Below are 13,682 nucleotides of genomic sequence, written 5' to 3'. Positions count from 1 at the left end.
TTCCCCTTAAAAATTAAGGTCCTGAAGGTCTCTGCCTTCTGTATTAAGCTCAAGATGACAGCTGTGGTTCTTAGCTTTTTTTTATGACCCCAACCTCCCTCCATCAGACACAGCTCTCAGCTGGGGTAGAACAAAGCATTCCCAAACTACAAATCTTTTAGGACTTGGCAAGCACCTACCACAGGCTTAATAAATGCTTTGGGGCTGAAGGAAGTGACACTAAGCAAATATGACATGGTTTCTTTTCTCCCAGAGCTAATAAGCCTTCTACCTTTCCCTCTCATTCCCAGAGCTACTCCCTCAACTCATGTCCTTCTTTCAATTTATTGAACTAATAACATAACCTATGAGCTGGTATTCAACCTCCACTGACTGTCTTCTCTAATTCACTAAATCATGATTTTTGAAATTACAACTCTGATCATATTCCTCCGATCAGACAATCTTCAAGGGTTCCCCATTGTCCACACCAAACACATCCAGCAGTCCAGGCCTGCTCCCGTGCACCCTGACCTTGGTTTCCAGTCTTGTCTCAGCTGCTCCTTCCAGATAAGCCCAAATCATAGTGATGCTCTAAGGCCTATTTTACATGCCATCCCCTTTAAGGTGGCTTTTCTCAGTCCCCAAACAGGAGGTGCTTTCTCTGCCTTCTTGAACTGCTCTTGTAGCACTTACATAAGTCTTGTCGACCAGATTTGAAAACTTTTGGAAGAAGCCTTTTCTGTGTCTGACTCATCTTTGTAGTCACTTGCAGCCCCAGTTTCAGTCTTGATTCTTGTGCTTTGTCTACGTGAATTATGTCGAAGGAAGTTTTGACAAAACACATGTGTAAAAATTAAGTGTCATTAGGTGCTAAGCTCTTCATCTCTGACTCTGAGGGGAAGAGTGGTGATGAAAGGCACTCTAGAGGAGAGCGGGGGATGTGTTTAGCTGGACTCTTGAGGTGGGCCAGTATATCTGTCAAAGGATTGTCAGCAATTAGGCTTCAAGAACTCCAGAAGAGCATTTTCTACTCAGTAGCAAGTTATTTTCTCAAGTGTTTTCATAAGTCAGGAACTGATGAAAAACGTTCTAATCATTCTGGAAATGTCTTCTGATTTTCCTAGAAGAAGAAGAAATGCTACTCTGATGCTCAGAACCCTGTGACCAAACAGTGTACAGAAGGCGCCCATTGAAAGGTTGGTCTCGGGTCTTTCCCTGAAGCGGTGTTGTGCAAGCCTTTGGAGAGAGGAGCAAGAAAGAAATTGAATGTTTGTTGCGCTGACTATGTGGGGGGCAGGGCAGTGTTTTGGCTAAGGGGGAGGGCCCTGTAATCGGACTGCTGCATTTGCAACCTGGCTCTGCCGTTTTCTGGCAGAGAAACCTTAGTTTCCTGATTTGGGGGTTGGGGATAGTCATACTTTCTAAGCCTTTGAGTGGCTCCGATGAGATAATCTAAGCAAAGCCCTTAGACCAGGAGCTGGAACATAGTAGGTAACTGAACAGACACTCTCTGGCAGTCCTTGCAACAATTGTGTTAGATCAGAGGAAGTAATATCTTTTTTTAATAGAGAGGAAAACCAAGTTTCAGAGACTCAGGAACTAAACTCACCCAAAGCCATACTGCTAGGCAATGGTAGAGTGTGCTTCTCTCAGGTCTCTGAATCCAAAACCTACTGGGCTGCCTCCTGGTCTTGGCCCCATCTTGGACCCCAAGGACCCATCACTTCATACAGAGTCTCTACCCTGCTTAGAATTTTGTTGAAATTCTTAAGAGATAGTTTTACAAATATATATTTTCTATTGTATCAATAAGCCAGCCTGATTTATGCCCTGAAGAAGAAGCCTAAGAAAAAGCACTTATTACAGAGACTTTTAGAAATCCTGACATTTGTGTCCTTGTTGGGAGCCATTCACCCTCCAGCAAGTCAGCTCCCTAATCTTGACCAGTAAACCCATGGCCATTGTCGGAGCTCAATTTTAACAACTACATAGGATTATGATTTGTGTGAACCTGCATTCTTGCTGCCCACTGGTCTTAAACTTTTATTCTGATTTGTATTTATTCTAAGGTCCTAAGGTTTTTGTTTGTCTCTTTGACTATGTATGTTCTTGTAAGCTGCCTTGAATCTTTTTTAGAATAAGATTAGGTAAAAACAAATCAATAAGTCATAATAAAAGTCACAAACCAGCATTAGAAAAGCATTTGGCCTTTAGTGTAAGGGTCACTTACGAGTCTATCACTTATTGAGAACTATATGAAAAGTCAGCAGGAAGGCTGACAGGACCATTCTTGTTTGTCAAAAATAGCAAGGACGTTAAAGTTTTGGGAAGAGTAGGAGGTAGTCTTGTGACAGTGTGCAGAAAGGGCTCTCTGTGCTCCCAGGCCTGGTTCAGAGTGCTCGCTGAGGTGTAGTTGGCCTTTGCTGTGAGCTGTGAGTACTAGAGTCTATAGGCAGTGGGCCTGTGTTGTTCCTTCTGTCCCCTCCCCCATTCCTTCCCCAAGTTGTTTGTCCCCAGCTACCACAAACCCTGAGGGTTTGGCACAAACCACCTTCCCACCATAAACACTGGAGTCATTTTTGAGGCCTGGTGGGAACGAATTCACTGGGTGGCAGGAGGCTGCTTTGCAAACCTGACCTTGTTAAGGAAGAATGGGGAGGAAATGGCTGGTGGGAGGTGGTAGAGTTCTTCCACAGCAAGCTGGTGCTTTGAACCCAATGCCATGGAAGATAATGGCAGTCCAAGCAGTGACAGTTATACAGAGGACAAAGACTAACACATTTGAGCTGATCACACACTGGCACAGTTAGGTACCATCTTTGTTGGAATAGCTTGATGAGACCTCTCTCTGAACTTGGTCAGGTCTGCCTCCTGATGGTCCCTTGGGCTGAATGCCTTCCTTCCCTGGGCCCCTCAGCTCCATCTGGCCACAGAAATTCACTTTGGTTCCACCTCAGGCCAGGGAGAGTTGTTTCATGTCCACACAATGTGGATACTTCCTAGTTTACTTTTTTACTATTTTTTTTTTCAAATTAAAATTTAAGCTTAAGATATTAACTCTGGGAGCAGCCTCATTTAAGAAGAATGTTTAAAAAAATAGATTATTCTTCACAATATTTCCTGCCAGAATAAGATGGGGTTTTGGGCAAGATGCATTATGAGTAAAACCAACTTTGAGATAATATTGATTTTAGAAATCTGGTGGTTAAAGATTATTTCTGTGGAAAATGTACGGCTTCCAGGACCTATGAATAAGGCATAATCCACAATGTAAATTGTGGCATATAAATCTCCTGCAATTTGTTAGAGGTTTTTTGATGTGTTGAGGAAACACTCTAAAAATTACTCTAAAAATGGTGGCATTTCGTTTTGTGTTTCTGTTGCATCTTTTGCCAGCCTGTGAGATAAATTTAGGATACCTCTTCAGATCCATAGGAATGATGTAGGGCAGCAAACTGTGCGGGCCCCAGGTCAGATGTGGTTCTAAAGCAAATGCAAGTATTTCCATGCGTGACCCGCAGCCTAACTTTGATGCTAGGATCAAGCTGACAGAATGGATGGGTGGCAGCAGCCTTGGGAGCTGGCTGTGCTTCAGATGAAACAAAGAGGCCTTGTCCTTCGATATTGCAAATAGTACTAAAATATCTTGCATAAACTGAAAAAAAAAAACCCAACCCCACTCTGGGAAGCATTTGGAATCCTTCAAGGGGTTTCTTTTTTTTCTCTCACATACACACATACATTATAAAAAATCGTGTGTGGTTTTCCTAAGGGGCACAACCAACTAATTACAATTTTAAAAGCCCTGTTGAATTAACAAGAGTCATATTTTGTTTGCTTTGCAGGAAAACTGCTGGGGTTGCTGCTGCTTGAGAAGATGTTTGGAAAAATCAGCAGTTCTGATGTCTTGACCCCTATGATGAATGGTGGCCTTGGGGAGGTGGGGGCCGCTGCATTTGAACTCAGAGCACCCAGTCCCAGGGGACACTCCCAGTGCTTTGGTCCTGGGGGCACAGGCAAGACTCCCACCCCTTCCTCCCCTCCCTGCTCCTCATGGTCCTGGGGGCACAGGCAAGCCTCCACCCCTTCTCCTCCTCCCCGCACTCCATGGTCCTGGGGGCACAGGCAATTCCCCTCTCTTTCCCCATTTCCCCACAACCCATGGTAGTCCACACTCGGCAAGATGTTTCCCTGCCATCTTGAGATTTTTTTTACTTTATTTTTATTTCTTGATTTTAGTCACTGGAGCAAGGGGTGCATTATTTCTGCTATTTCTCAGTTTACTAGCACAGTCATACTGGAGATTTATTTTGAAACCTAGAGGATGCATTTGGAGGGAGAAAACTGCTTCCAGTTATTAAACTATGCCTTTCAAAGGGGTGATTGTATCGCCAGAAAAAATTCTAAGTCTGTGTGCCCTTGAACACTTAGTTTCTCACACGTTATTATTTTGATTTGGTCTTGAATCAGGTGAATCTTGAGAAATAATTTGCTTTCTGGAACATAAGCTTTCTTTGAATTCTGAGGCAAGAGGCAGCAGGCCTTCTATCTTCCATTTGCTGTGCTTTCCCCCAAGTGCATCAGTTTCTCCCAAGTAGCAGATTCTCCTTCTAATGAATGACATGCATCTTCACAAGGCCCTCCCTGCTCTTTGCGGATTGAACATTCATGTGTGAAATATGTCGGTTTTGAGGGGCAGTGCGAAAGGTATCTGTTTATTCTCAGTCTTTAAAATCAAAACCTTTGGAATACTGTTAGCCGTCCTGAGAGCTTTCCTGCTGTACTTGTCTGTGAGGAGAGATGATCTTGTGCATCTTGACAAAGGACAGTGCTGTGCTTGCAATGACGTGACTTGGGAAATGTCACTCAAGTAAACGTGAATGTTTCTGAAGACCCATGCTACTACCTACGCAGTCTCGTGGAGCTCAGGGCTGTGAAGAAAGCTCATTCAGAAATCAAAGGTGGGGAGGGGACACCTCTGCTCCCTTTTTGGACATGAGAATCATTTCCAGTTGGAAGCTTCTGCTTGTCCCTGAGCTGCTGTACCATTTCATTCAGATACTAAAGAGGGAAATGAACCCTACTGAGATGGCACCGGACCTGTAAAGAGTGGCTTCTTTATGAAGAGACAACGCAAAGCCACGCCTAACTCGTGTTACACGTACAACACCAAGCTCACCATTCAGCTGTTTAAGCTTTCCTCAATTTTTCATTTCCAAATAACTGCTCTGTTGAGATCACCTGGAATAATGTCTTTATTTTTAGCTGTAACTTGTTCTAGTCTCTTGTCACAAAAGCAATGAATTGAAGTAAGAATAGCTTGGTGGTTGTATTAGTGAGGGCACACTTATCTTGCACTGATTAGCTTTTCACCATTATTTCTCATATCCACCTAGCGAACTCTTTTAGGATGCCCATGAATAGCTCCTACCTGTATGCCCTTATGTGTAAGATATAGAGAAAGTAGAGACAGAAGAGATATTTAATTTAGTTAAGGCCACATGCCAATTTTGTGGTCATACTAGCTATAAAACTGACTCCTTTCTAGCCTCTGCTCTTACATTATGATGCATTTTTTTTCCTTTGGCCTGTGCATTTATCCAAGGCTGGTTTCTCTTGTTCCTGCTATGTGACTATGCTTAAAATATTTAACTTAGTTTCCTTAAAAAAAAAAAGTCCTGTGACTGAAGTGTTATATTACTGTGCTATCTTTAGCTGATGGTATTCATCGAGCCTGGAAAAATACAAGCCTGTGCATGCATTAATACTCAGACCACAGAGAGCTGGCATTCACTCAAATGCTAAATAAGATACAATGGTCTGATTTGAAAGCCCTCACGGAAGACTTTTTCTGTCCTGTGGTGTGTGTTCTCTACTGGAGAGAGCAGAGACCTTTTGCGTGATGTGCAGTTTGCAACCAGTTCTTGTTCTGACTCACGTTGGCAGATAAGCTTTCCCCAGTCCCCACTATACATAGAAGAGACAGGTTAGGCCAAATAAAGGAATTATTTCTTCGCCAAATTAGTCCACTGATGACCCTGTAGTTAGTGGGTGTGATTTTTTTCAAAAGAGGTTTAGAAAGGAGACTGTGCTTTGAAACTGGATCTCCTTTGAATCTGTAGTTAAATTTCCACATTTGGATGGGGAGGCATCCTCTAGCCAGCGGGGTACCTTTTTATATGAGAGCTGAGGATAGCTTGCATTGCAGAGTTGATTAATTACAGTCTAGAGTTACATGAGAGGGGAGAATTTCAGTTTCTTGCTCATCCTGTCACCTCCCTCCACAGCCATGTGAGGCTGCTCCAGTAAGAGCCCTAACTTGGTCAATTGCCCCTCTGGTGGGAAAGGGGGCTTTGCACAGCAGAGGGGTCAACCAGCACGGACCCGAGAAGCTCAGTCTGGCTAGACTGGGGCTATTGTGATTGAATTTTCCAAGAAGTCATTAGGATTTGAAAGCCTGTATTTCTCTTGCACCCTCTTAATGAACATTATATGGCTTCGCTCACGTGCCTTAGGCAGTTGCCATTCCTTTAGTAAACGGAGGAAATGAAGCAGTGATGTGGCGCTTCCCACTGCCTGGAGAGAAATAAACCTCGTAAACAGGAAAAAGCATACCCACATTTGTAATTTATAAGACACCAACACTTACCCAGAATCTGTTGCTATTTCAAAATCAGGGAGAAAGGGCTTAGGCCCGTCTGTAGCCCAGAAACCTCGGAAACAGATTCTCACCTGAACTATCTTGGAGAAAAGATTTCTATGTTGAAATTGGGGAATTCTCATGGCTGTTGAATACCATAGGTTTGTTTTTAGTTGCTTTTTGTCTGACTTGATACTATTTTGCTTTCTTTCCTCAAAAATGTAAATAGGCATGCTGCCATTGTTGTGAAATACTTTGATGTGAATGTGTTTTGAAAGATGAATACTTATATTTTCACAGAAATTAATATAGCAAAATTTTTCTTGTTTTAGAATCAAAATATGGATTTGATATTAGGGAAATGAGAGTCTTGCCTATGTTTCATTTCTTTTCTATCCCTCTTGCCCCTCTACCCCACGGCGGTCACTAGGCAAGAGCCGGTATGCATACATGTTCTTGTTCAGTTGGACTATAGGTTAGTTGAGGGAGCCTCACTTGGAAAATTCATTTGTGAAAGTGTAATGAAAGGGAGATGCAGGGCAGCTCCTTGGCTGTGGTCGGTAGGCTCAGTTCGGCTCTGCTCCCTGGCAATTCCTTCATGGGGATAGGGTGCATCACCACTGTGCCTCAGTTCTCACCAGCCACAATACTCGCGACTTTACTTTAGCTCTGTTTTATTTTATTTTTACTTCTTTTTATTTTTCTTAAGTGAAAGTCAAAGTCCATTTTCTCATCCATCATGATGCTACCTTGAAAGCCTTTTTGGGATGAAAATTATACTTCCCAAAGGCAAATTGCTTTCTGTCCTAAAGGAAACTTGATGCTGGACTTACTAGATGTTCAATTCCTATATTAAGATTACTTCCTTGCTTAAGATGAGTCTACAGTTTCTTATACTGGAAGTGCTATGTATTTCTACAAGCTCCATTTTAGTTGGGTGTATTTTCCATAAGCGGTCTTTGTCTGAGCAGTTTCACCTTCCATGAAGGCTTATAACTCAACTACTACTTATTCAAAAGAGCAGAAACCATCTGAAACATTGATTTATATGTATTTTGTAGTTGTCTCAGCTGATAGATGTCAGTGAGTCCTTTTGATGAGGTGTATCTGTGTAGATAATAAATAAAAATGCATTCATAATATGGTGATTGCATATATCATATATATTTTTTATTTCTGGACATCATTTCATTCAGCTGCATTTCTTTGCCTTATAAAGATGTCTAACAGTCATATATATGTCTTATATTGAAAAATAAACTTGGACCTTACTTATCCTATGGTTAATGAACTAATAATTTTGAATAAAATTATTCAAACAAGTGGACTTGGCAAATGCAATACAAACCTTCTCCTTTATGACAAATTCTGACATGTTAAATCCTGTGACATTAAGAACCCAAGATACCTTAAATGACTGATGTCACACTTATAGGAGCTCCAGAACCATCCTCAGGAATACGAGCTTGTCCAATGAAGGAAAAAACAACTCCCCTGTTTGAACACATGGTGGTTACAATGTATCAACACAGGTTTAGGTTTTTTTTTCCTATTAATACAAAAATATTTACTGAGATAGTACCAGAACAATGTTTAATGAATTATTAAAGCAATTAGCAGCAATTTAATCCCTTTAATGTAATTTTGCGAATATCCCTTAGACCCTAAAAAGTATTTGCTTCAGAAAAATCGACCACTAAGAAACTTCAGTATAAAATGGCCACTCAACCATCAACTGCCACATTTCATCTTGCTTGGAAATGCTTCTGGGACTGGTCAGCTCCAAGACCTGCCCATGTATCTGAGGATGACACCAGGTCCATGTTAGCATTCACATGTTAGCCCCGCAGTGACTGACTCTCACCATCAGCAAAATCCCTGCCCCAAACCTGGTTTGCCACAGTCCCACCGAGTTTTCTCTTGTCTCGATTGTAGGCAGAAGTGGGGCCTTTGTGTTCTCACACAAAGCAATCCTGTCTCTCTCTTTGGAACTCCAGTTTTTTTCCCACTTGACCCTGTAGGCGAGGCAGACATTCTGACTTCTTCCCCAGAGTGAGGACACCTCATTGATCCTCTGTAATACTGTGATATAATAAGAACTACATATATTTGGTCTTTGTCTCTTGTTTTTGGCACCTAAAGCCCTTGGAATTTCCTGAGCTATAGAGGTCAGAGGAGAATCTGTTGTTATTCATAATCAGCCCCTTTCTACTATACTTGAGTTTATGCCATTGAAGTGACTCTTGAAGGATGTGGGCTGGTTTCCAGAAGAAACAACCACGTGATTAGAGGGTTGGAACTTTCAGCTCCTTCACTGCCAGGAAGGGGAAAGGACCTGGGGATTGAGCTAACTAACCACCAATGACCAACGCTTACGTAATGGAACCTCTATAAAAACGCTAAACAAAAAGGTTTGGAGAATTTTTGGGTTGGTGAATAAGAACACGTGCACATGCCAGGAGGTTGGCTTACCCCAAACTCCACAGGGACAGAGCTTCTGTGGTCAGGACCCTTCCAGGACCTCACCCTAATACCTCTTCATCTGGCTGTTTGTGTGTATCTTTTATTATATCTTTTATAAAAATCTGGTAATAGTAAGTAATGTTTTTCCCTGGGTTCTGTGAGCCATTACAGTGAATTACTAAGCCTTAGAAGGGGGTTGTGGGAAGCTCCGATTCACAGTCAAGTCTGATGGAAGTGTGGGAAACCTAGGGACCCATCATTTGTGATTTGTGTCCAAAGTGGGGACAGTCTTGAGGGACTAAGCCCTTAACCTGTGGGGTCACTGCTAACTCGGAGGACTTAGTGTCAACATTGTTTAATGAGAGGAATAAAACCCTACATATTTGGCATCAGGAATGGTATAAGTAGAGAAACAATTTTCCTTTTCCTTCCAATATTGGCACAAGGTAGGTCCCCACAGATAGCCCCACACTTTCCCAGATTCTCGATGCTAGAGTTTTAGGGCCTGGGGTTCAGAGACAAGAATCAGTCATCTTCCTCCCTGGCCCTTCTCACCCTCTCCTGCTGTAAAGTGCAGTGGGGTAGCCTCCTTCCCATCCCCACAAAGAAAGGGACACTGAAACCCACTTCATCACTTCCCCTGAATACTCCCTGCTCTGAAAAGGACACTAACCCCGCCTCAGGATCCAGACGCATTAAGAAGATAAGTGGTTCCCAATGCTTCTCCCTCAGTCACTGATTTCTACCACTCCTTATACAAGGCTTCCTGAGAGCTTGTAATGTATGTTCCCCAGACACTGCTGTGGGTACAATTAGGGTTTCATGAAAAGTACTAATCTGTATTTAGCTGGGTCATGGCCTCAACTGCAGAGCCTCTGAGCCCCCTCAAAACTCACCCAGTTATTTCTAGAGACTTCCAAAATATTTTTACACAAGTTGAGGAAGCAGTATGGCAGGGAGAGTGACCTCTTCTGGCAGGACATCAACTCCTGCTGCTCTAGTCCACCCCAGCACCAGTCGGCCTAGCCAAGGTGCTGCCTCCTGGCTTCCCTCAAGAGGCCAGCCTCTAGGTGCCAGTGATGTGGTATTTCCTGGAGCTCCATCACTGTAATGCTAAGTGCAGTCACACAGTCACCTGGAAGTACAGAGAATGCTCACTGCTCTGTCAGCCTCATTCTTCATGGTCAAGCACACCTAAGAAAACAAGGTCATCACAACTATCAGGATCTTCTCCTGAACTATGACCAGTTTCCAGTAGGTAGAGATAAGAGAAGCAATGGTCTCCTTCCTCATACCTTGACTATTAGGTGGTATTTGATACAATGAAATTCAGCAAGGTTCAGGTTAAATCATGAACGGCAGGTACAGGCACAGCTACACCAACTGTTGTGCGAGCCCGGGAAAGCTCCTGCTTTCTGACCTTTTAGGCCCTTTTCACAAAAGGGTCACTTAAGGAAAGATGTGACAATATTCCGATTGCAAGATCCAGGTAATTATTTAGTTAGATCAGATTACAGCATCCTTTGTAAGTGGCGGAACATAGAACCCAGTGGAATTTTCAGGTCTGGGGGCCACTGCTAAGCATATATGCTTTTGAGCTTGCTGGATTCTTATCTTACTATATAAGAATTATTACGTTGTTATTATTATTATTCTAATATTATATTATATTCTTATTCTTCATTTAAGAATGGAAATATCTGTACATTTCTAGGCGATCCATATATTTTAAACACTACTTGTTAAGGACTCACCTGTTAAAAAAATCATTTTCTAATATCCATTATGCTAACTTCAAACTCTCCTGGTGCTAAATAGACATAAGGATAGGAAAAGATATTGTACAAACCAGGCTCCTTATGCAAATTTTAAGCGATACCTACCAATCCTTGGCGTACACTATATTCTTGATTAGGTTAATAACCTTCAAATGTTCACTAACTTCTATGCCAGAGTCACTAGAAGACAAAAATCATACCGGTTGGCCACAGAATCTCACACAATTCTTCCTAACAAAAGCTCCTTCAACTCCTACTTTGGCCCCTCACTTAGCTGGTTGAGGAGCATACAAGGATGGACTATAGATCCTCTTCCTTTCCCCTCTGTACCATGAGAACTGTCTGCTTCAAAGTACACATCTCATAAAGCCCATCAGACCTGTCTGAATCTCTGAATCCCTGCCTGTTCTCTGTAGTGACATCTCTGCCTTATGGAGTTAGCTAATGCTTATGAATCATCACATGGCTATTAAACAGCAATGTTTTCTGTCCCTCTTAACAGCCTAATGAAGCAAGTCCTTAAAGTAGATCTGGGACAGCAAGGAAGAATCTTGTTGCTCTAGGGGACTTGAGGGCCACATACACTTCTTCCAGAGGGATGGACCTTCTGTGTTTACATTCCTTTTAAATCTAAGAGCCTGCAATTTTCTGTGGACAGTTGAACCAGTGATGAGCAACCCCGCTTCTTAATAACCACCTGCTTCGTACCTCTCCGCCCCTTATTCACAGTTTTGTGTTGGAGAGCCCTAGCTATTCCATACTTCATACTTCATAGATTTCCTTGGATTTCATGATTGGTCTCCTGGACTCCAGTCTCTTTCTTCTCTAATCTTCCATATTGATGATAATTTTATTTTTAAAACACAAATCTATATCACTTTAAAAGTTTAGAACTTTAGCCTCAAACAAAAAATTAAGCCCCCTTAGTGTCGTGTTTAAGATCCTCATTCACTAGCATGGTTGACCTAAGTATCAGAGTACTTTTCAACATCATTCCCCACACTTTCCCCACCCCCTTCTACTGTAAAGACATAGGAATCATTTCCTAAGCCTCCAGAAGGGTCATCATATGGCATCTCTGACAAAAGTAGGCCTGTAGACATGGCTATTTTTGGATACCACAGTTGCTAAACTTTTGAATGTAATGCCTTTAGACCATTCAGGTAATAATAAAGGGTTCAGACTATTTGTGCTGTTATTTCTCTTTATCAAAGATAACTAGTGCTAGAAAAGACCATGACTGGAGCTGGATGACCTGTTTCCCAGATGGCTTACTTGCAAGCTGGCAAATTGATGTGGACTTTTGACAACAGGTCTCGGTTCCTGGCCAGGTGAACCTCTCCATAGGGTTGCTCCTGTAACAGCTGGCTTGTCAAAGTGAGTAGTCAAAGAGAGAGTAAAACAGAAATCTCAATCTCTTCTATGACCTACACTCAGCAGCAGTCATACTCCTTAATTCCCACAATGCCCTATAAAATGTGGGAAGGGACAACACAAGGCAAGAATAATAAGAGGTGAGGGACTGTGTTGGAGGCTAATCCACCCTATCACTCCCCAATAGTACATGTCTTTCAAAGATGCAAAACACACTCACCCATTCCAACTGTCCATCAACGTCTCATCCTATTACAACATCAGCTCAAAGTTGAGAATCTCATCTTCTAAATCAAGGCTATTTGTGGTTGAGTCTTCTTGACTGAAATGCCTTAAGTATAGCTTCTTGTGTACAATTCCTCTTGGTCCAAAGATGTGTAAATGAAAGAGAAAAGTTATCCCTCCCCAGCACACACACACACATAATACATGATGGTAGACAGGCACAGGACAACCACTAAAAATATTCCTATTTAAAGTGAGGAAAAAGGAACAACAACACACAGCAATCACTGCTCCATAGCAATTATGAAATTCAGCAGGGCAAATGTTGGGAGTTCCTTGTTAAGGACTCAGTCATACTCCTTCACAGGATTTATGCACCATGACTCTTGGCTCCACCCTCCACGCTCTTGGTTTTAACCTCTGAGTCACTCTTCCTTTTCCATGGAAGCTAGTCTGTGTGTGGAACTGTTTAGGTTTCTCACCTTAGTTCCTGCCAGTAGAAGTTTGAAAATACAAAACATTTTTTCCTCTTTGCGCTTACTTGACCCATTTCAGTCCAAGCTGGTGGTGCACCTGGCAACATTAATCTTTTTAAGTTTATAAGGTATCCTGTGAATTTTATTGGGTTGACTCCATTAGACAAAGACCATGCCCACAAACATCTTTGAGATATGCTCTTCTTTTTTTTGGACTTTTGCTCAGTCTGTTGAGGGACAACACCCTCAAACATTTTAGGGAAGCCCTGTTGTTTAAATGATTCTCTGGTGCATTGTCTTGGATATTTCTGAAGCCCTAACCCAAAGTTTTAAACTCTTGACTTCATGACTGGACCATGTTTTCTTCAGAGTGCCCTAGAGTTGATCTTTACCTGGAAGCGTTTTCTTAATTATAGTATGTTGTCTTCAGATGCTGGAATTTAAAATTTTCTTTTTGTTTAAAAGTCCTTCCTTTACTTTATCTCTCTCTTCTGACATCTTATTATAAGCAGAAAGAAGATACCAGAAAGCACTTTCAACAGTCTGTGGAAATCTCCTTAGCTAGATCACACAGTTTGTTAGGTAAGTTTTCTATTTTCCCCAATATTGCAGGTGACAGTGACTTTCTGACACTAAATGACAAAGATCATTTTTCTCCAGTGTCAAATAACATTTTCTTCACTTTCCTTCAAGCTCTTACTCACATCCTCCTCAAAGGTCATTAGGATTTCCTGAAACACTCTT

The 13,682-nt window shown here is 42.0% G+C and overlaps 1 long non-coding RNA gene across 1 annotated transcript in view; it reads left to right on the top strand.

Annotated features, from left to right (window-relative positions):
• Positions 1 to 7,882, top strand: part of LOC109394029 (uncharacterized) — a 17,136-nt gene extending 9,254 nt beyond the window's left edge. Inside the window, exons 2-3 of the long non-coding RNA XR_002126374.1 lie at positions 1,107 to 1,178; positions 3,828 to 7,882. This is a non-coding gene — a long non-coding RNA (uncharacterized LOC109394029). The remainder of the gene's footprint in view (positions 1 to 1,106; positions 1,179 to 3,827) is intronic.
• Positions 7,883 to 13,682: the final 5,800 nt, after the last annotated feature.

This window comes from Hipposideros armiger, unplaced genomic scaffold (assembly GCF_001890085.2).
Source record: "Hipposideros armiger isolate ML-2016 unplaced genomic scaffold, ASM189008v1 scaffold_405, whole genome shotgun sequence".
Taxonomy (NCBI): Eukaryota; Metazoa; Chordata; class Mammalia; order Chiroptera; family Hipposideridae; genus Hipposideros; species Hipposideros armiger.
This window is presented reverse-complemented; position numbering and strand designations above follow the sequence as displayed.